Source organism: Engraulis encrasicolus, chromosome 15 (genome assembly GCF_034702125.1).
Source record: "Engraulis encrasicolus isolate BLACKSEA-1 chromosome 15, IST_EnEncr_1.0, whole genome shotgun sequence".
NCBI classification, from domain to species: Eukaryota; Metazoa; Chordata; class Actinopteri; order Clupeiformes; family Engraulidae; genus Engraulis; species Engraulis encrasicolus.
In genome coordinates this window covers 23,096,753-23,121,219 of record NC_085871.1, presented here as the reverse complement: position 1 = coordinate 23,121,219, position 24,467 = coordinate 23,096,753, and the positions used below count along the sequence as shown (strand labels likewise).

The 24,467-nt window shown below is 42.8% G+C and overlaps 1 protein-coding gene across 1 annotated transcript in view; it reads left to right on the top strand.

The window, feature by feature from the left end:
* The first annotated feature begins 8,740 nt into the window (after positions 1-8,740).
* The window catches only part of rerg (RAS-like, estrogen-regulated, growth inhibitor), a 123,265-nt gene continuing 107,538 nt past the window's right edge, over positions 8,741-24,467 (top strand). The window contains exon 1 of the mRNA XM_063217947.1: positions 8,741-9,152. The gene's annotated coding sequence lies outside the window, so the exon portion shown is untranslated. The remainder of the gene's footprint in view (positions 9,153-24,467) is intronic.

The following is a 24,467-nucleotide window of genomic DNA, read 5'->3' as shown; positions in this document are numbered from 1 at the left end:
TCATAATGTGCAACAAGCGGCTAGTGGAAAGCTGCGCTAGTCATTGAGAAGACGTTACTACTGTAGTACTACACAAATATAACTTGGTAATTAACATTCTGCTGACAGCCAATTTATAACAAGGCCTTTGTTCTAACGTAAAATACAGGAGGAGAATGAATTTTGTTGACTCGCAACACCTCAGCAATATTGTTATCAAACAATAGTATGCACCTGCCGGTCCATTCATCCATCCATTCATCCATCCATCCATCCATGGGAGATAGGAAATAGCATTGCATAAAACTGTAAGATAGACAACTTTCAATAAAAAATACGCCTATATATGGGTAAATGACAGATAGGCTGCAAAAAACATTTTTTTCACAAAACATTGTTTATGAGGGGGAAAAGTATATGTCTACGTAGTGCAGCAATTGATCTTTCAAAACATCCAAGTGGTCACAATGTAGTTCTATTAATTGATTATTTATTTACGTTGATAAAGCAATTTGCTGAAAATATGTCCTTTGGTGTGACGTTAAGAAATATATATATTAAGTAATGTAGAAATGGCTTGATGGAGTTTTATGAACATTGTTACACTCTTCATATTTATTGCAATTTTTTAAAGTGTTAATTAAATGAGAAATTACCATTTAAGTATTTTTTTCCCATTAGAGGTGAGCTTATTAGAAACCTTCGAGGAAATACAGGGATATCTTTCTTTTTAAATTTTCAAAATTGTCCGAATTTATACTAACATTTCAGGGATGATAATGTGTTCTTCCCTAATGCAATATTCAGTGTTTATCAAAAATATTGTTAAGCTCAAACAAATATTTGAGCGTTTAAAAAATGTCACACCGTAGGACATTCATGTCACGCTAAAGGACAGAAATGCAAAACTGAGCCAGAAACAAATGTATCAACATGATTATTTTGTCTTTTGATCATAATGTAATGTTGTAGTCAATATGGACCTACACTTTGCACTTATAAGTCTTTGAGTCATAGATTATCAGCCTATCTTAACACTTAATGACAACCATGAGGTCATTAAATGTAACCTGCAGAGCTCATAAGACTCATACTGAAGTGTGACCTTGGCATGATCATCACACCTAACCCTCTTTGTAGGTATGCTATGACTGTCACACCATTGAACCTGTAGTGTGTAGTGGCCAGTGCCTGTTTGGTATCTCAAGCTGGGAAGCACATTTATGCTATATATTGAGCTCTCCGCAGCATACTTTATTCATCTATACTTCTCTATACTCTCTCACTCATCTTTCCTTCACTGTTACCGTTATATTCTATGGTTTCAAAGCACCATTAATGACATTTTATATCCTTTGACAGTATCTAAAATCAACAGCAAATATTCATCAACAATGCATCAAAGTATAAATTCTAATGGCCAATAAAGGAATAAGTAATTTGAATACACAATATGTAGGCACAAAACAAACAAAAAATGTACTACCAGTTGTTTTAAAAGCTATTTCACAGATATCTAGTCCTTTGGTGTGACCTGTTTGTCCTTTGGTGTGATACTCCAAAGTGTCACACCATAGGACTTTTACCATCGACCATAGGACTTTTGAGCTTTTGAGTTAATTTAAAGCCATGTCGTTGCCAAATGAAATACAATTTCACCTTTAGTAAGATGCATTTGCATACATAAACATAAGAAAAAAATATAAAAATATACAGTATTGTCAAAATGTATTTTATGGCTGTCACACCAAAGGACTACAAAACTAATACATCTTGTGGTAGCAAAACGTAATTGATTGATTGAAGAACTCTGAGAGAAAAAACTAAAATCCACCCTTGCTATTGGCTTCTTAAGGGTCTGAAGTCACAATTTAAGAACAGCTGGAGATTCAACAATATATAATTATCCACAGAATTACCCAAAAATGTGATGTCACACCAAAGGATATTGTTTTCTGTGACAAAGTTTCATAAGTCCATACGGTCTCAGAAAAACGGGAAAAAAACTAAATATTGCCACTTGCCAAAATAGACACCTTGAAAAACATGCCAGGATTGTTGAGAGAAATGACTGAGCTTTGATTATTTATTTAAAAATGTTATAACATGGAGAACCAGGCTTGCGACAGTCACACCATAGGACAAATGTGGCATTTGACTCAAAATTAAGTATACTTATTTAAACTCTGGTTTTATTACACATTACTTTTTCACAACATGGACACTAGTTTGATCATTTAAAACATTGACAATTTCGAAAGCATGAATTTGCTTAATTTTAAGAGACTGCGACAGCAAAATGTTCACGTCACGTCATCTACCCATATATATGTATATATAGCAAATGCATGAGCACATCACTGCACATTACTAAGACAGTATGCTTGAGACAGCAGGGAGATCTGCCATGGGCGAAAAACAGCACACGCCGCACGCAGCAAGACAAAGACAAGATTAAGCTGTTTTTCATCATGAATAAGAAATCCCCTACATAGGACACGACTTTAATCATAAGACTGTGTGTCGTGCACGCTCTCCGCACGCACAGCTTTCCAGTAATGGGAAAATGCCTTTCAAATGTGATGGATATTAAACTTGTGTTGTTATTACTGGCAGAAATGGTGTTGTTTTTGTTGGATTTTTTTGGTCCTTTTCCAGAGTAGATGTTGTGATCACATCGTACACATTTTTTAATGTATTTTTTAAATATACGATTGTATAGGCTATATTGATTCCATCGTGATACAATCAACTTTTTTTTTTTTAAATCAAGCAACAACCCAAGAGTTCTTCTTTCCTGAATTTGAGAATATACAACAGAGCGGGAGGGGCAAAGCAAATCAGACAACAATCTGAATATTTATAATACATAACAGAGAGTGTGAGAGAGAAAGGTGTTTAATTAACAATATTAAGCATCCACCAATAAGCTCTGCTTACGTGCGAGACATAAACCTAACCTAATGTGGTGTGAGTACTGTATGTGTGTGTGTGTGTGTGCGTGTGTGTGTGTGTGTGTGTGTGTGTGTGTGTGTGTGTGTGTGTGTGTGTGTGTGTGTGTGTGTGTGTGTGTGTGTGTGTGTGTGTGTGTGTGAGTGAGTGAGTGAGAGAGAGAGAGAGAGCGCGCGCGAGAGAGAGAGGGTGGAGATAGAGTGCGTGCATGAGAGAGAGAGAGAGAGAGAGAGAGAGAGAGAGAGAGAGAGAGAGAGAGAGAGAGAGAGATCCTCTTTCCACTCCTCTCATCATGCCGATGTCATCCATGTCTATATTGAGCCAGAAACTGTGGCTGCTTGAGGACATTTTGTGTGTGAACTATCTGAGCTTCTTAGAGACTCTTGACTTGTTACACTCCTCCAGTACAATTTTCTTTTTTTACTGCCCTACTGGGTTATCCCCCCTTTTTTCTACTACTCCCTGATTTTGACTTCATGTAATGAGGATGACGGGTTTGTTTGTTTGTTTGTTTGTTTGTTTTGTTTTGTTTGTATTTATTAAAAACCTCATAAAAAGTTAATCCACACAAAAAATCCATGTTCTAATTCGAGGTTGAGTTCTATATATCAAGTTAAAGGTCTTGATGAGCTCCATCTAACTGTACCAAAAATACATATCAGAACTCAACCTATATTGAATAAAACAACAAAACATCAAAGATCTTACTCAGAAGTGGCCATCGGTGTTGGAGGCAAAAGGGCGTATCTCCATTCACTCCTATGGCTTAGATAGGCTCAGAAGGCCTATGCTAAAGTGAAGTGCATAGAAACTATAGAATTGAAATTGAACTGCTTGTAAGTACAGTAAATGTTACACTGTTCAAGTGTTTGAAATTAAAAACGTGAATATAAAGTAATAAATGAGATTGGAGCACTAAATGGACGTGAAAATAGGGGTGAGCATTGAATTGTGTACTTGTATAGGATGGAAATGGCCAGGGTGCATTGCATTTACATTAAATTGAGAAGTGGAGGTACTGACACATCAGAATGTCTTTGTTGTATACAGTATTTGAAATAAAAGGAAGAAATCATGACTTATTCATCACATTGTTTTTAACCAAGAATGAGCAGATACGTCCTTTTCCCTCTCTTAACATTCAAAATGTTTGGTGCTCAAAAGGCGTATCATGCATTTTGGCCATATTTTTCAGTATTTTTAGCAATTTTCAAGATTTTATTATATGTTCAGTATGTCAATGACATCATATTTTTAATTCATGACTGCCTCATTTAAGTATGTTCATGGCTATGATGTTGTGGTTAAAGGTAAATAAATATAGTTGATTCAAGAGTGGTCAAAATTTTGTTTTGGCTCTCCTGTAAAGTTGGTCAAATGCCACTTACGCCCCTCTGGCTCCAAACCCTCGAATTGTACATCATCCATGGCAAGGTATCATGACTGACTGTGCTCACTTCCTGGCCACTCTGCACATTATACCGTGTTAATTCAACACTCTAGAACAGTATATCCCAACATTTTTTTTTATCTCGGGTACCCCCTAAGCATTTTTGTCATACTATGAGTAACCCCTCGCTCATGCTCTATGTCTTCCTCTATGCCAATATGATTAAGCTCCAGACAATTGTTCTTATTGATATTTTTCCATGTGCCCCCTGCATTGTGTTCATGTGCCCCTAGTGGTACACAAGGATACAAGGATATTTATTTGTCATGTACATAGAGACACTTCCGTGTCACTTGTAATGAAATGCATGGCCGGTGCAAAACAAGTGTGCAGAAGAAGGGTGAAGAAGAAATAAAATAAAAATAAAAGGTGTGTGTGTGTGTGTGTGTGTGTGTGTGTGTGTGTGTGTGTGTGTGTGTGTGTGTGTGTGTGTGTGTGTGTGTGTGTGTGTGTGTGTGTGTGTGTGTGTGTGTTTGTGTGTGTGTGTGTGTGTGTGTGTGTGTGTGTGTGTGTGTGTGTGTTCAATCAAAGTAGTTAGGAGGAATTCAGTAAGCAAATGGCATGAGGAAAAAAGCTCTTTCTCAGTCTCTCAGTTCTAGCTCTGTGACAGCACAATCGCCTTCCAGATCTCAGTTTTTAAAATAGTCCATATCCTTGGTGTGACTGGTCTTTGAGAATGTTATGGGCCCTAGATAGCACTCTCTTTGTGTATATGTCTTTCACGGCAGGCAGAGGTTGAAGAATACAGCGCTCAGCAGAGCGCACTATCCTTTGTAGTTCTTTCTGTTCACGTACCCCTGGTTGGGAAACAAGATGTTAAATTAACTCTCTAAGGGTTCATTTAACATTGCATCTTTACAGTGTAATATGCACTACACTACACAGCAAAATACAAGTATGTGCATAAGGTACAATATTATAGCTCCGTAGCACAAACCTGTTGGTTTATCTCAAAAGAATGGTAGCGATAAACCTCCAGAATGCAGTTAACTGCTAATACAGGGGTTCCCAAACCTTATCATTATGACAAGGCCCCCCATATACCAGCAGATTCCAACCAAGATTAACTAAACCTGATATTCTGCTGAATGCCCCTCTTTTCCTTTTGTGTAACAAAAGGGGTTCAGGACAGATCCTTTATAATATCTCGTTGTGCTGTAGAGATGGAGGGGGATTTTTAAATAACACTTGGCTGGTCGACATAATCTTTTCAATAAAGTATAGGGCCTACTGACCTAACAACAAGCGGTTGTACCCCACTGTAGTCAGGGGTGGGGAACCTTTTTCATTCCAGTGGCCACTTCAAATTCATCCGAGGGCCATACTATGACCACAAACCAGCATTTCCCCCTGCACTTTAGGCCAATATTGAAGGCAGCCACCTTTAAAACAGTCCCCACCTTATTAGGCCCCCTGAAGATAACTTACTTGTATTGCAAATGTATTGCAAAGATTCCTTTACAAAATGTAATATTTCATATGAAGATGCATAACATTGAAATCAAATCGGGGGCCGGATAAAATGGCCTCAAGGGCCGCAAACGGGTTCCCCACCCCTGTTGTAGGCGGTCAGCTTTGCCATCTTTCTCCTCTCCTCCCCTCCCCCTCCCTCCCTCTCCCCCCATCTCCCCCTCCCTCTCCCTCCCTTTCTCTCTCTCCCTCTCCCGTCCAGTGACAGGGGGACGATTGACCAGTGCCAGCCAATCACAAACCAGCTTTTCTCCTTCTACTTCTGAAAGGTGACTTCTCATTGGCTGCCGCCGGAGAGGGCCAGCTGCTGCATTGCCAATGTGATGGAATGTGGACAAAGGGCTTCCCTCGCCTCGGCAACACAACGTTGGCAGACACACACACCGTGTGTCAGGGAGAGAAAGAGGAGCGAGCCAGTTGGAAGGAAGAGGGCAAAGGCTGATTGAAATAGGATATGTTGTGTTGTGATTATGGAAGAAGTGTGCGAGCAAATTGGCTGGTCATCTGGTCATCATTTTTCTAACCTTTTTATAGGTTCTATACTATGTATTGCTGATTGATGGAGACTGGGACTGCAAACGTAATTGCCCATTGATGGGATTAATGAAGTTTTCTGAATCTGTATCTGAATCTGAATCATCATGCAAATTTAGGACAAATTCTGCAGTTGCTGTGTAAAATCACTGGGTGAAATAAAGCAAAAAAAATCATCTTCGCATGGTCCTGTAGGTCCAATCCTTGAAACTGCCTATCGCCTATTTAAGATGTGTTATAATGCAGGACACTACAGACTGAACTTAAAACAGTACTGTTAATTATGACCAAATCAGGAGCTGCTGCATAGGCCCAGCCTATTATATTGGATACAGTAGATGTCGAAGGCTCTTACATAATATGTTGTCCTCTGTGTTTTACTGTAACCAGTGGAGCACATTTGGTATAGCCGTACTGAGATAGTATGTTTATGTTACCTTAGCATCAATACCAGAATGCTTGATCAAATACGCATGATGTAGAAGTGAGTGTGAGTGTGCATCAGGCAGGGATGCGTTTCATTACATGTGCTGTACTGCCACCTAGTGGAATATACCCTAAATGATGCATTTATTGCAGCCTCAAATGGATTTTGAAAAAGTCAATTGACCACTTTCAGCTGACTAATGGCATTCATTTGCTGAAGTAGAAAAAGGGGAAATTAATTAAGACTACCGGAATGTGATTCAGCTTAGGCCTAATTATCCAGACTAACATCCATTATTTGAAAATGGGCGATTAAAATGCCAATTATCACATGCAATTCATGCCTTGGTTCAGTGTAAGATTAGTTAAAATAGAGGTGAAAGTAGAAATGCACTCAGAGAGAGCAGACATCCGTCAAGGAAACTATTTCATGGAACATTTGACTAGGTTACAGTTAGTTAGAGTTAGAAACTGGAATGTCAAAATTCGCCCTATCCCGCAATGGGGAAGATTAAAAAAAAAAAAATCCTAAATGTAATCACTTGTTCCTTGCATAGGATTCAAGGGATTCAAGGATTCAAGAATTTATTGTCATTGTCAAAAGGCAACGAAATTGTGTTTGGGGTACAATACTTAGTAGTAGCAGGTTTCCAAGTAAAGTGCAAAACGAGGTAAAAGTGACACCAGTGCTTGACCCCCCCAGCCCCCCCATCCCACTTAAAGTGCAGCAGAGATTAAGTGCATAATACGACACCCCCCCCCCCTCTCTCAAACATGCACGCGCGTACACACACACACACACACACACACACACACACACACACACACACACACACACACACACACACACACACACACACACACACACACACACACACACACACACACACACACACACACACACAGAATGTCCAAAGGATGGATGGAACATTTAAGACAGTAATGTTCCTCAGCAGTCCTGCAAATTCAAGAGTCTAATGGCCTGGTGGTAAACGCTCTTGGCCAGTCTTTCAGTGCGGCTCTGAAGGGACCTGTACCTTCTACCTGAGGGTAGCTGTTGGAACAGATGGTAGGCAGGATGGTGGCTGTCACGCAGGATGTTATGCACTCTCCGTAGACAGCGTGTGGTGTAGATGGTACTAATCTCCGGGAGAGGCATTCCAGTGATTTTCCCTGCTGTTTTCACCACACGCTGGAGTGCCTGCTGATCTGCTTTGGAGGAGCTGGAGAACCACACTAGGAACCCATAGGTCAGAACACTGCTGATGGCACAGTTGTAAAAGTTCACCAGCAGTGGTTTGGGGATGTGGTAGCTCCTCAGCTTCCTCAGGTAGAAAAGGCGCTGCTGGGCCTTCCCAACAGCAGAGGCGATGTGGGTGCCCCAAGACAGGTCCTCCGCCAGGGTCACTCCCAGGAATTTAAAAGTCCTGACTCTCTCCACCACCTCTGACCCGATGGAGAGGGGTTTGTGATGCTTCGGTTGTTTCTTTCTAAAGTCCACAATCATTTCCTTGGTCTTTTTGGTGTTAAGAGCAAGGTTGTTGCTGTCACACCATGAGGCCAGATGTTGCACCTCTGCCCTGTATTCCCCCTCGTCGCTGTTGGTGATGAGGCCCAGGACGGTGGTGTCGTCGCGAACTTGACGATCAGATTGGAGGGAGAGGAGGCAGAGCAGTCATGTGTGAACAGGGTGTATAATTTCCAAGAACTCCAATTTCATCAAATCCGTGCTTAACTCTTTGAGTTATCCTACTGACAGACAAACAGACAGACAAACAAACCAACGTAAACTAAACCATAACCTCCTTAGCGGATGTACTAATGCCCAACACACCAGTGATAGGCTACTGCGCAGATTACGTTAATCAAAGGTCTGTCTATGCCTTTTAGATGAATCAAGGAGACCCAGTTGTTTTGGTTTGTGTCAAATTGTTTTGGTTAGTGTCAAATGTTCTGAATGAATGAATGTCCGCTTTTCTCCGAAAGGGGGCGCCAGACACCGTTTGGTAACTCCATCTGCAACGGCATGCAGCGCGCTTGGGCTGGCTGTGTCCTTTCTCCTCTCCTCGAAGCGCCCACCTTTAAAAGGGTGCCACGGTGGGACTCCGGTCCGTGTATTGCTGCAGACCACACCAGGCTGGACCCAACTGACAGAGCGTGCGTGACTGTGACTGTGACTGGTTGTTTTGGTCGGACAAGAAGCAGAGGTGTCTTCGGGAACATCTGGAAAGTCAACCTCAACCATAAAGTCAACCCAAAACATTATTGAGGTGCATTAGCCCTATGCAGTAATAGCCTATAGACGTTTTCATTTCACCAACTTGGATCAACCAACCGTTAGGTGAGTTGATGTTCCGTGGCTCGTGCAGCTGTTGTGTTGCTTTATTAAACAATATGAGTTATGATGTAGGAAACCACATACGGTACATAGGATATGTCTGGATGTTTGAGAAGACTGAATTGAAGGACTTGTATTATTTGACCATTCACTTCAAATGACACGGTACAGGAAATGACTACATTGTGTGGCTTTGCATGTTGTGATGCTGCGTTTGTAGTGTATTACGCACGAGGGGAATGTGGAATAGGTTAATGGCACACAATGTGACAGCGTGCAATTCAGCATTCAGCAATTCAGCACTTTTGTAAGAAAAGAAGAATATTGTAACAAACACTGTTTAAGTAAGATTTTTGCACTTTTAAAGTGGTGAGAAGATTCCAAAGACATCAGTGACTAGAACCAAATCAGCCTTGTCGTTGATTATTACAGTGACGCCAATCAGACACGGGACAATTCGGGTGTGCGTCTTAACGCGTGGATATAGCCTAATTACATTTCTTACTAACATTCTTTGCGTTGTTGAAGCAATCCAACAAGACCGCTGTGCAACTGCCCAGCAGGTCGGCCTACTGTCTTCTTGTGTTGTGAATCTGTGAGCTGTGTGTATCTTTGTTGTGTCTTTCGACGACAGGTTGCCTAAACAGTCTAACAGTGTTGTGTCGTGCCAGTTCAGTTCCAAACTCTGCCTTATCATGTGTAGGCTGTGAACATGAGTTAGACACTGGTCCTCCTGATCTGTATTCAAGTCAGCAATTCGCCAAGCTTGCCGAAAGATGTGATGTAACAAACCTGCTACTACTTCTTCCTATGGGAATCGGGGAAGACCGTCACCAGGGAAATTACTTTGGTATCCGTGCCTTTACGATTCGGCACAATAGACTGTGCAGGGCAGCTGATTTCATGACGGTGTTAAAAAAATACCCCTCCCTCGAAGTTGAACCACTTCTTTGCGCACAGGCATTTCAGGAGTTTTTAGAGCGCCGCGCCAGTCACTTGATAATCAGTCCAGTGTTTGAACGTCATACGGAGCCCAAGAGGCAGTTACCTAGTTCTTTGATGAAAGCTAGCTTTACTATTGCCAGAGGGTTTTTTTTTTTATTTTATTTTTAAACCGTCACTATTTTCGCATGCTGCGTTCGGGTCCCCACCCATCGCTTGGGAACTGGAAGCCTTGTAATTCTCCAACCACCGCGCCTGCCCCGCTCTCTCTCTCTCTCTCTCTCTCTCTCTCTCTCTCTCTCTCTCTCTCTCTCTCTCTCTCTCTCTCTCTCTCTCTCTCTCTCTCTCTCTCTCTCTCTCTCTCTGCCTTGGCGACTGGGTTACAGCCTCTTGCACACATCCTGACTCTCTTGACACATAGGCCTACGATAGGCTACACTTACAAGGCATTGTCACTATTTCCACTGTTCTCAATTGTAGGATAGTCTATCGACTCGACAGAATACATTTTCCATTCCATTGACATCACAGGATCCCATTGACATCACTGGATCATAATCATTGATGTCAATGGAATGGAATAATTTATTTTGTATGAGGAACTGTCGAGTGGTCATATTGTTTTTGCATGCAACCAGATAGAGCATGAGTGATGGGATTTAATACTTTCCTTTCCTATAACATGTTGTTATACAGCAGTGGACTGCCTGTTTCTTGTAACGGAATTGCACCCTGGCCTGAACCTAATCTTGAAGGAAGATTTGTTGGCGTTGTTCGTCCTTGTTTTACACCACCCATTGTGAGCAATCCTTCACTTTTCCATCGCACTTAATGGAGCACTTAACTCGATCCATCCGACCCTTTTCTGTGTGAAACAAAGCCATCTGTCTGTCAGTGTGCTACACATACACAAAGCAATAAGGCAGAGAAAGACAGCAAGCAGACGTGGAAAAATCTGGAGATAGACAAGTTTTGTGGTGAATCTGAGAGCTGTGCGTGTGTGTGCGCGCATAAGTGTGTGTGCGTGTGTGTGTGTGTGTGTGTGTGTGCGCGTGTGTGTGTATAGTATGTGTGTGTGGGTGTGTGTGCATGTATGTGGGTGTGCGTGTCAGTGTGTGTGCCTGTGCCTGTGTGTGCCTACCACATGTGGTCAAAGCAGCTCTGGTTTGTATGTAACCTTGGATGCCTTCCATCAACATACGACAGGCAAACGTGACTTGAATGTGCTGTTGTGATGTGTTTCGATGGAGGATGGCAGAAAACATGGCTGAATACTGGGGTAAGACAGACAGATAAATAGACAGGGTTGCTCCTAAACGTTCCTCAAGTTATGGCTGTATTCTACATACTCAGTCAATATCCCTACATCCATGCATCCATCCATCCAGGGCCAGATTAATGCACAGGCTAGATATGGCTGCAGCCTAGGGGGCTCCACCTGCCAGGGGGGGGCCCTGATTGGTCAAGGTAGGGCAACAAATCAATTATTGTAAAATTGTGACAAGATGCTGAATTGAAAAATTCGTCTGCCGTTGAGTTTGAGTTTTCAATCTTGGTACAGGTAATACTCATTACTGCCTCTGAATTATGAGGCTGTCTATCTCGTTTTTTTGTGGGATTTGTCCTGTTTTGGGGGGGGCAGTAACCTGTACCCTAGGGGCCCTATGCCATCTTAATCTGGCCCTGCATCCATCCACATAGAACTCTCTCTCTCCCTCCCACAATCTATGCATGCATCCATCCATCCATCCATCTGGCTACCCATCCATCTCTCCAGCAGGCTATTCAAGTAGAACCACTGGAGGAGATTGGACACTTGTTAAGCACAGGAGACAGAGAGAGGCAGGCAGGCAGAGAGAGAGAGAGAGAGAGAGAGAGAGAGAGAGAGAGAGAGAGAGAGAGAGAGAGAGAGAGAGAGAGAGAGAGAGAGAGAGAGAGAGAGAGAGGAAGGGAGCCTCTCTCTGTAGAGGGCTCTGATGAGACTGTGTGGGTGACATTTGTTCAGTGTGCCACTCAGACCAGAGTGACCCTGCTATGGAGCACGCACGCACGCACACACACACACACACACACACACACACACACACACACACACACACACACACACACACACACACACACACACACACACACACACACACAGGTGAAGACGTAGAATATATTCCAGGTGCATGGAAGCAGCAGCAGTGGCGATAGTGACAGGGGGGACAAAAGTGTCCCTTGAACTTCTGTGAGTGTGTGTACTGTACTTAAGGAGAAGTGGGGGGTCTCAACACACACACACACACACACACACACACACACACACACACACACACACACACACACACACACACACACACACACAGGTGAAGACGTAGACTATATTCCAGGTGCATGGAAGTAGCAGCAGTGGCGATAGTGACAGGGGGGACAGAAGTGTACCTTGAACTTCTGTGAGTGTGTTTACTGTACTTAAGGAGAAGTGGGGGGTCTCAACACACACACACACACACACACACAGAAAGACACACACAAACACATGCACATGCGCGTATACACACACACACACAGTGTGTGTGGAGAGCTGAGTGGAGAGTGGCAGAGATTTGGATGATGGTCAGTGCAGTGCAGTGCAGTGGTGGTTGGCACTATGCCAAATCACAAGGCTGAGGCTTCCCTGTAGAACACGGTAAGAGTGTGACTAGAATATTGGAGATTTTTTACTGAAGAGGAGAAAAAGGAAAGAGATGGAGAGACAGAGAGAGAGAGAGAATGAGAATGACACAGAGAGATGGATGGAGTGGGAGAAAATGATGATGGAGAGAGGGGGGGATCAATGTGTTGTGTTCAGCATATATCCTGTAATAGAGTGAGACAGACATATAAGAAGGGAGAGAGAGAGAGAGAGAGAGAGAGAGAGAGAGAGAGAGAGAGAGAGAGAGAGAGAGAGAGAATGTTCTTAATTGTGTGTGTGTGCATGACTGTGTTGTTTGTGTTGAAGTTTCCATACAGTATATATTTATATTCAAAAGAAAATGAAAACAGAACATAATCCAGTAAAGTCAGTCAGCAGAGAGATTTTGCATGCAATATTGCCAGGTTAGCCACACCTGTGTGTGTGTGCACTGTGCGCGCGCATGTGTGTCTAGTGTCTGTGACATTATATGCACCGTGTCAGATAGCAGACAGACTTTGCATAAATGATCATGTCAATCACTAGTGTGTGTGTGTGTGTGACTGTGTGTGTGTGTGTGTGTGTGTGTGTGTGTGTGTGTGTGTGTGTGTGTGTGTGTGTGTGTGCATGTGCGCATGTGTGTGTGTGTGTGTGTGTGTGTGTGTGTGTCGGAATGTATATCCAGCATTGCGTGTCAGTGAGCAGACCATCTTTGCATGGGGCGAAAGGGGACAAATTGAAATGAAATGGCTTTGGCCGCCACCAGGGGAAATTGCATTGACTTGAGTTCAATAGAGTGCATTACTCCTCTGTGTCATCACAGGCACATTCTCCTGAACCGTCTTGCTGATTCCCAAGAGCACACCGTTTATTTATTCACAAAACACTTGTATACACACAGGCACTCACACACACACACACACACACACACACACACACACACACACACACACACACACACACACACACACACACACACACACACACACACACACACACACACACACACACACACATCCATGCACAGAGGCACTCACACACACACACATCCACGCACACAGGCACTCACACACACACACACACACACACACACACACACACACACACACACACACACACACACACACACACACACACACACACACACACACACACAAACACACAAACACACACACACAGGTGAAGACGTAGAATATATTCCAGGTGCATGGAAGCAGCAGCAGTGGCGATAGTGACAGGGGGGACAAAAGTGTCCCTTGAACTTCTGTGAGTGTGTGTACTGTACTTAAGGAGAAGTGGGGGGTCTCAACACACACACACACACACACACACGCACATGCACACACACAGAAAGACACACACAAACACATGCACATGCGCGTATACACCAGTGCTTGACACTAACTTTTTCGCTTACCAGCCATTTTGGCTAGTGGTTTTCCTGACTCACTAGCCATTGGGCCTTTTCACTAGCCATCATTTTCTTAACCATCATAGCAGCTTTAAAGAATTATATAATAGGCTGTAATAATGTAATGTAGGCTAATATAATATAATATAATATAATATAATATAATATAATATAATATAATATAATATAATATAGGGCTTAATAATTAGCCTATAATTGTTAGGCCTATTAACTGGTCCATGCATGCATGCTATGGAAAGAACAGATTTACTGATCTGAGGAATTGGCCGGCATAGGCTATATTGACCATGCAGAAACACCAAGCACAGTGTTGTGGAAGGGCACAAATGTAAGCTACACGGGAGCAAAATATTTTCGCCTTTGATCTGAAAGGCACTTTCTTCATATCATATAGGCCATCTATCTGTGGAGGTTGCCGTCCAAATTGATAGCAAAGTAGATAGCAAAAGTCATTGCCAAGTTCGCCTCTCCTCGGTCATGGATGTGGAATAACACCTCTTCTGGAATATTTTCTTATAGTATCCACTAAAAAGCGCACACAGACAGGGTAGCAAGGCCTACAGAAGGGGCTACGATTTCCTTTCATTTCGTTTAATATTGAGTTGTTTAAATAAACGGACGCAAGGCGAAACGGGCAAGGGACGTGCTTTAGTGCAGTCTGGAAGGCTACGTTGTTTAAGCCCGGTTTGACAGTCGGGAACAACAGCACAAGAAACATGGAGGAGTATTAAGGTATGAAGACATACAGGCAAGTCAGAAAAATTAAACCGAACATTATTTATTAATACCGCTTGTGTCCTTGTCTTATCACTGCGCTTTAGTCTCGAGACTTTCACAAGACAGGCTGGCGTGTTTTCCTCTCGCCTTGGTCATTTTAATATCCACTACTACTAAGTATTGAACTAATGAGAGATCGCAAAACACGTCAGTTGAGATGAACTTCGCTAGCCTACTTTATTTTCACGACAAGGTTTTCAGTGACATTTCCAAACACGCTGATATGCCGGTAGCCCGTTGCCACTCCTCTTCGCAAGACTAGTCGCTCCACAGACCTGTACAGGTCTGCGAGTCGCTCTATCAGATTCTTGGCATGCGTGACACACAGGTGACACGTGACACAGGTGCTTCATGGGTATTGTAGGCTCGCGAAATCGCATTGTATTGCTTTTGTAGCAAAGACGGTCCGAGGAAAAAAACTACAAAATGCGTGCCTCATCATTCAGAATAGTAACGGACCCGCCAGAATGGCTAGTGAACCTTCGGTATCTACTAGCCAACGCCGATATTCACCCGCATTTGGCTACCTGGCGTGTGTTAGTGTTAAGCCCTGGTATACACACACACACAGTGTGTGTGGAGAGCTGAGTGGAGAGTGGCAGAGATTTGGATGATGGTCAGTGCAGTGCAGTGCAGTGGTGGTTGGCACTATGCCAAATCACAAGGCTAAGGCTTCCCTGTAGAACACAGTAAGAGTGTGACTAGAATATTGGAGATTTTTTACTGAAGAGGAGAAAAAGGAAAGAGATGGAGAGACAGAGAGAGAGAGAGAATGAGAATGACACAGAGAGATGGATGGAGTGGGAGAAAATGATGATGGAGAGAGGGGGGTATCAATGTGTTGTGTTCAGCATATATCCTGTAATAGAGTGAGACAGACATATAAGAAGGGAGAGAGAGAGAGAGAGAGAGAGAGAGAGAGAGAGAATGTTCTTAATTGTGTGTGTGTGCATGACTGTGTTGTTTGTGTTGAAGTTTCCATACAGTATATATTTATATTCAAAAGAAAATGAAAACAGAACACAATCCAGTAAAGTCAGTCAGCAGAGAGATTTTGCATGCAATATTGTCAGGTTAGCCACACCTGTGTGTGTGTGTGTGTGTGTGTGCGCGCGCGCGTGTGTGTCTAGTGTCTGTGACATTATATGCACCGTGTCAGATAGCAGACAGACTTTGCATAAATGATCATGTCAATCACTAATGTGTCTGTGTGTGTCTGTGTCTGTTTGTGTGTGTGTGTGTGTGTGTGTGTGTGTGTGTGTGTGTGTGTGTGTGTGTGTGTGTGTGTGCATGTGCGCATGTGTGTGTGTGTGTCGGAATGTATATCCAGCAATGTGTGCCAGTGAGCAGACCATCTTTGCATGGGGCGAAAGGGGACAAATTGAAATGAAATGGCTTTGGCCGCCACCAGGGGAAATTGCATTGACTTGAGTTCAATAGAGTGCATTACTCCTCTGTGTCATCACAGGCGCATTCTCCTGAACCATCTTGCTGATTCCCAAGAGCACACCGTTTATTTATTCACAAAACACTTGTATACACACAGGCACTCACACACACACACACACACACACATCCATGCACAGAGGCACTCACACACACACACATCCACGGACACGCATGCACACCACACACACACACACACACATCCACGCACACAGGCACCCACACACACACATCCACGGACACGCATACACACACGCACACAAGCACACACACACACACACACACACACACACACACACACACACACACACACACACACACACACATCCACGGACACGCATGCACGCACACACACACACACACACACACACACACACACACACACACACACACACACACACACACACACACACACACACACACACACACACAGGCGCTCTCTCTCTCTCTCTCTCTCTCTCTCTCTCTCTCTCTCTCTCTCTCTCTCTCTCTCTCACACACACACACACACACACACACACACACACACACACACACACTCAGGTGCGCATGTAGACACACACACACACACACACACACACACACACACACACACACACACATACACACACACACACACACACACACACACACACACTACATCCTCCATCCGCTCACCAAACGAGTAAATATTTATACCAATCTTCATCTGCCCGGATTTCAGTCAGCGGAGAGGGGAGAAAAGATGCAGATTTAGTAGCTTAGTGGTGGAGAATGAGTAAGAATCTTGTCAATGGATAAAGTAGTATCATAGGCCTTAGCCTTTTATATCCTCTCTTCTCCTTCTCTGCATCTCTCTCTCTCTCTCTCTCTCTCTCTCTCTCTCTCTCTCTCTCTCTCTCTCTCTCTCTCTCACACACACACACACCTGATACAAAATAAAATGATTAGGCAACTTTAGTATCCTTTTAACACAAGCAGTATAATGGCTTTGGCTCCGAAGAATTTGACCTGGTATGAAAACGAAAGCTCACAACTTTACAAAATGTCTCTGTCTGACCAGTGTCCTCTTTATTACCAAACTGGTGACTCATTTGGAGTTTGTTGACATGGGATGTGTTAGCTGTCGACATCGCAGACTGCCTTTTGGCTCTGACATTGATGCCCACTTGTGAGTCAGGTCTTTGCTGTTTAATTCAATAGAGGTTGATATCTGTATTTTAAGAGTTTTGAGTTTTACCACAGATTGTTTAGGATGAACAGATACACAACTGGTTGGTTTCACGGTGCATTTCCACTTTCCGAACGAGGCAAGTTTAGTTGCAGTTCCACCCTTATCCACGTGGGGGTCCACCAGAATGAATGGAGTCCTACGGAGCAAAACCCCTCATGGTGCCTTTATCTCTATACATGATTTTTTCTCTTGTCATTCAAATGTTGTTTCCGAAAGAGTATGTATATAAAATACCCACGGCTGAGTTTGCGTAAGTGATTTTAAGTGTCTGTGACGTCACGCACTTAGCAAAATGCTAGCGCGTTGTGTGCAACAAAAACTCCCCCTGTAAAAAATCAAACGGACATATGTACTTTTTATTAAACTTTTTATATAAAACCCTTGTTGAAGTCTCCAGAACGACATTCAAATCTGAGCATTGTGAGACTTGGGTGAAATTGATGATGTTTAGCATCTAGCTCCATTTGGCCCCATTCATTTAGGTCTCCGCCGGTGCCCCTAGTGGAAATCTCGTTGGAACTGCAGCCAAAAATGGCGGTACAATGGGGAGTGGCAAGGCTGTTCTAAAGGGGCTGTGGTTTTACCTTTCTCCTGTACTTCCAATCGTTCTCCGAGTATGGCAGTGCAAATTTTACGTCCATGCTAGCATCTAACATTAAATCCTATGAGACCAGCTGGCGGCTGGATTCAATGTTAATTGCTAGCTTGGAGGTAAAATTTACACTGTCATACCCAGATAATGGCTGGAAGTACTGGGAAAAGGTAAAACTCAAGGGGAGGTGTAATATGAGCTTATTTCAAAAAATGACACAGTATCACTTTAATTTGAAGTATTGAACTCATGATATATTTACTGATATATTTTACTCCTTTGATGTTACATGTATATGTCTTATCCTTCCTTAAACGAGTCTTGTGCAGGGATGCAAAATTAATTTCAGTGAAAACTGACAATTAAGTGTTACCGTATCGTATTGTATCGTATAATTTTCTAAACCACAAATGATGGGAAACTCTACTTGCAATTAATGAAGATAATTGTGGTTTTAAAGAAATATTCGTGATTAAAATGTTAATTAGTTAATCACGATTAATGTGTTCTTATATATATACAGTACAGTGAGAGAGAGAGAGAGAGAAGGGGGAGAGAGCGAGAACCAAACACTCCCTTCCACTTACTCCCTCTACTCTACTCTCATTCGTTAAGGCAGCTATCACTTGAGCACTTTTCTCATCCTTCATTAGGCGTTTGTGATTAGCCACCAGAAGCTGCATAATGTAATTCTGCTAAGAGCACTGCTGTGCGGCTGGTGTGGTCCCTTACCACCCACCTCAGACTGGCTAGTTATGTCACAGCTGATTAGGCTAGAATGGAGTGGTGTGTGTTTAAAGCACTTTGACGGAGAGAGAGAGAGAGAGAGAGAGGGTCTATCTTTGTTTGTTTGTGTGTGTGTGTGTGTGTGTGTGTGTGTGTGTGTGTGTGTGTGTGTGTGTGTGTGTGTGTGTGTGTGTGTGTGTGTGTGTGTGTGTGTGTGTGTGTGTGTGTGTGTGTGTGTGTGTGTGTGTGTGTGTGAGACAGACAAAGAAAGAGAGACAGAGAGAAAGTGAATGGCAGAGAAAGATGGATAGAGAGAGCGAGAGCGAGAGAGAGAGAGAGAGAGAGAGAGAGAGAGAGAGAGAGAGATATGTGTGTTTAAAGCCCTGTGATAGCAATGCGCTATGCTCTTCAGTTAGCGATGAATTATTCAATAGAAAGGGCCACCCACTCAAATGCACAGCCACGGACTTACACACACACATTCTCTCTCTCTCTCTCTCTCTCTCTCTCTCTCTCTCTCTCTCTCTCTCTCTCTCTCTCTCTCTCTCTCTCTCTCTCTCTCTCTCTCTCTCTCTCTCTCTCTCTCTCTCTCTCTCTCTCTCCATCTTTGTCTGCCATTCACTTTCTCATTTCACATTTCACTGTCTCTCTCTCTGTCTGTGTCATACACACACACACACACACACACACACACAAAGGTAGCCCAAGACGTTCTCACACACAGACACTCACACAACTGTGCAAACAGTTACACACACAAAGAGGAACCAGCAAGCACCCACACACATAGTGTAGACAGGCATGCTCATAGCAATAGGGGCCAACAAGCATTCACCTTCCTCCAAAACACACACACACACACACACACACACACACACACACACACACACACACACACACACACACACACACACACACACACACACACACACACACACACACACACACACACACACACACACACACACATTCAATTCACTCTGAGGGAGAAGCACACACACACAATTAGTGCATGCACACCCATATGGAGAGCCAACAAAGGGAGAGCCAACTAAGTCACACACACACACACACACACACACACACACACACACACACACACACACACACACACACACACACACACACACACACACACACACACACACACACACACACACTCAGCCACATGCGGTACTGATTTCCGTTAACAGGCGGCCACTAGTGATGAGGGCTGCATGAGTCAGCTCCCTCTAATGCTGCTATCGCCATTGGCAACGCTCAATGCTCTTCTCTCAGCCTTCTCTTCTCCTCTCCTCTCCTCTCCTCTCCTCTCCTCTCCCATCCTCTCTTCTTCCATCTTCTCCTCTGCCTCTCCTCTCCTCTCCTCTCCTCTCCTCTCGTCTCCTCTCCTCTCCTCTCCTCTCCTCTCCTTTATCCTCTACTCCACTCTCCTCTCTCTCCTCTCCTCTCCTTTATCCTCTCCTCTCCTCTCCTCTCATCTCCTGTCCTCTCCTCTCTCCTCTGTTTCATCCCCTCCTCTCCTTTCCTTTCCTCTCCTCTACTCTCCTCTCGTCTCCTCCCCCCTCCTCTCCTCTCCTTTCCTCTCCTCCTCTGCTCTCTCCTCTCCTCTCCTCTCCTGTCCCTCCTCTGTTTTCCCCTCTCCTCTCCTCTCCTCTCCTCTCCTCTCCTCTCCTCTGTGTTATCCTCTCCTCTCCTCTCCTCTCCTCTCCTCTCCTCTCCTCTCCTCTCCTGTCCCTCCTCTGTTTTATACCCTCCTCTCCTCTCCTCTCATCTCCTCTCCTTTATCCTCTCCTCTCCTCTCCTCTCCTCTCATCTCCTCTCCTTTATCCTCTCCTCTCCTGTCTCCTCAGTCCCCTCATTAGGGTCCTGGCAGGTGGGCGGCTGTCTGTCATGTGTCCGCTCCAGGGCCCCCACGCTTCGCTTTCCTCGAAATCACTCACCTTTCACACAAGGCCACACTCACCGCCAGACTTCGAAAAATTGGTTCCTTACATTCATACCTCAAAAAGTCTTCTATGGCAGTTTGATAGACTAGATTCAAGTGTAAAGAAACCATGCACACTGTCCATTCCACCAACAAGCTTGAATACATTTTAAACCTTTAATAAACTTAACCTGAAGAAGGTTGGATGACCGAAACGTTGTTTTAAAGTTTGTTGGTGGAATGGACAGTGTGTGGCCGGGATTTCTTTACACTTGAATGACAGCCCCACTGGGATAATACTGTATCCTACTCACCTGCCCAACTACAGAGGTGTGCAAAAGCGTCTTCTTTAATAACCAGTTTCATAGACTGTAAAAAAAAGACCCTATATTTTTGGTCCTTGGCGAGATACAAATATACACAATCACCTTTAAAAGTATCGTCCTTCAAGTCCTTCCAAGAGAGTCAACAAATGTGTGACTCTCGATGCAGTGGAGGAACATTTGTACACAGGTCCCGAGGGGAAAACACTGGTCTGGCTTTGTTTTTCTAAAGGTCTGGCACAATTTCATCCTGGCACAATGTATTAAAAGATAGATGTCTGGACAGTTTTCCGTGAGAACGTTTTACCATCCCTAGCAAGGTGCTACAAGCCAGAGTCACTTGGAAAACAACTATCGCTCTCAGTGAGATATGACAGTGCAGGCCTTTGGCCACAGAAAGTTGTGTGTGTGTGAGTGTGTGTGTGTGTGTGTGTGTGTGTTAGGGATGCAAACGATTAATCGATTAAATTGCATTAATCGATTAAAAAACATTAATCGCAATTAATAGATCATTCAACTGACAAGAGACCCAGGTGAAATGGGCATGTGAAGAGTGTGTGTGAAGAGGGGTGTGAATAGTGGGAATAATTAAATTACCTTTGGATTAAAGAATTGAAATAGAATTAATTTAAATGTGGTATTTTATCTTAATTTTTAATAAAAAAAAATAGATTTAGTATTTTTTTTCGAGAAACATTGCGTTTTCAGGGGGGAAAACGCTGCTTATCAATTAATCGTAAGTCGATCGATAGGACTATCAACTAATGATTAATAAATTACCGGTAATCGATAATTTGCATCCCTAGTGTGTGTGTGTGTGTGTGTGTGTGTGTGTGTGTGTGTGTTTACAAGAAATGGGAGGTATCATACTTAGAACAGTCTCAGAAACCCAATGCAATATGAGTGTACGCATTCATAGCTGCCATCAGACTTTTGACTAATGTCCTTGATTAGATATCAGGGTTTTTAGATCCTGTAAGACCTTGAAACCCAATGCAATATGAGTGTATGCATTCATAGCTTTGTCAGAGGACGCGCTCAACTTCTTGTAAAAAATGAATGTCTTTGGGTGCACGATAAAAGGTAACTGAAAGAAGAAAAATCCGCACTCACAAACGTCTCATTATTTATTTATAGATCACCACCATGTCAGTTTGAGTGCGGAGTTTTCTGCATTCATAGCTAACATCAGATTTTTGACTAATGTCCTGAGAGATATCAGGGTTTCTAGACACTGTAAGACCTTTACAATACAAGCTCTCCCCCCAGATTTTCATGGGACGCCTTGACAACAAACACCTCCCAACTTGACTATGTCCTCTGAAAAGATTGAGATTTTGTATTTCGGAAAAAAAAATATTTTCAAAGCTGCTTTACAAATACTGCACTATCTACTTTTTTGGGGGTACCAAACATTCACCTGTGGAATCTCTCAACTTGTGTAGTTTGCAATAGGAATGCAAATTATCGATTAATCCATTAATCATTAGTTGATAGCCTTATCGATCAACTTCCGATTAATTGATAAGTGGCATTTTCCTCCTGAAATCTCGATGTTTCTCGAAAAAAACTACTAAATCTAAAAAGTTTTAAATAAAAATTGAGATAAAATACCACATTTAAATGAATTATATTTCAATTCTTTAATCCAAAGGTGATTTAAATATTCCCACTATTCACACCCCTCTTCACACACACTCTTCACATGCCCATTTCACCTAGGTCTCTTGTCAGTTGAATTGTCGATTAATTGCGACTAATGTTTTTTAATCGATTAATGCATTGATCGATTAAAGTCGATTAATAAATGAATCGTTTGCATCCCTAGTTTGCAATGATGACTACCCTGGCATTGGCCATATTTAATCAAACATGGCCTTAGGCGAAGTCGATGCCAATAATGAACTAGAAATGCACTCAGAGAGTGCAAACCTCCGCCAAGGAAGCTGAATTTGGTTGTAATATTTGTGACATGTCGTGGTGTAATCCATGCATGCCTAGGCTATTTATAGGCTAGGCCTACAGTGTTCAGAGAAGTGAACATTCAATTTTAACCAAATTATGTGTCTCTTTTATTAGCTAAGGCTTATGTCACCTCACCTGGTTAGCTTTGGTATTACTTCACCTGCCATTGTGTGATTGGCAAATGTGATTGGTCATGCCATAGGCTATAGGCCCTAATTTGGAAAATATTGTATCCCATCGCTATACTGTAGCCTGGTGTCATTGCTCATTCATTGTGTTGTTATAAACATTTTGATGATTGGAAGCATGATGCCTTTCATCACATAATTGTTTTGCCACAATATATCAATCCATAATATAGCCTATAGTGCAGGGGTCCCCAAACTTTTTTCTCTGGGGGCCACATTATCGTTCCTGACTGTGATCAGGGGCCGGGATCAATCATGTCGGCTGTATACTAGGCCACTGCCAGTTATAGCCATAATTTCTAGCACAAAATAGTTAATCATTACAAGTGCTTTGCAAAAGAAGTGAGTACTTCACATGTTTTTCAATTTGAAATACCACAGGTATTCCTTTTAATTTCTAATAACCATGTAACCATGAAAGGTTAGAGGAATATGGTGATTGACAGTTTACGAGTGATACAATAGAAATGGTAGGCCTGTTCATATTACAGTGAGATGAGAAATTATCAAGACAAGAAACTTCTGGAGATTCACACTAGTGAAAATGAAACTGTAGGAAGGCCTGTTGATAAACAAAATAAAATATTAAAAAAATATAGTTTATCATTATTTTTTTCTGTGAGGATTGCTTATTTGGGCCAGTTCACATGGTTAGGTGCAGAGAGGTGGAGGGCCGGTCAAAGGGGCTTGGCGGGCCGCATCCGGCCCCCGGGCCTTAGTTTGGGGACCCCTGCTATAGTGAATGATATGTTGACTACGGGGGTACCTTGGCCTTTGAGAACGATTTGGTATCACTGTCAAACACAAGCTTTGATTAACCTTAAAGTAGTGAACTGGATACCGTTCCCTCCTTGGCGCTGTCTGTTCATTATTGATAGCCAACACTGTTCACCGTTATTAGGCTATTTTTTTTCCTCCCTCCGTGGGCTACAAACTTCAACAGGCGAGAGAAAGCTGATTTGGTTGACATGGAAAACACTCGGATAACAATTAACTCCGTGAAAGTTGTGACGATATGCATGCCATTAGCCTACATATTTACATTATGTTTGGGTGCTATTTATTGGATATACTCACCTATGGCTTCAGCCATGCAGTCACAGCAGGCGCGCTGTGCATTCTGTTTGGCTT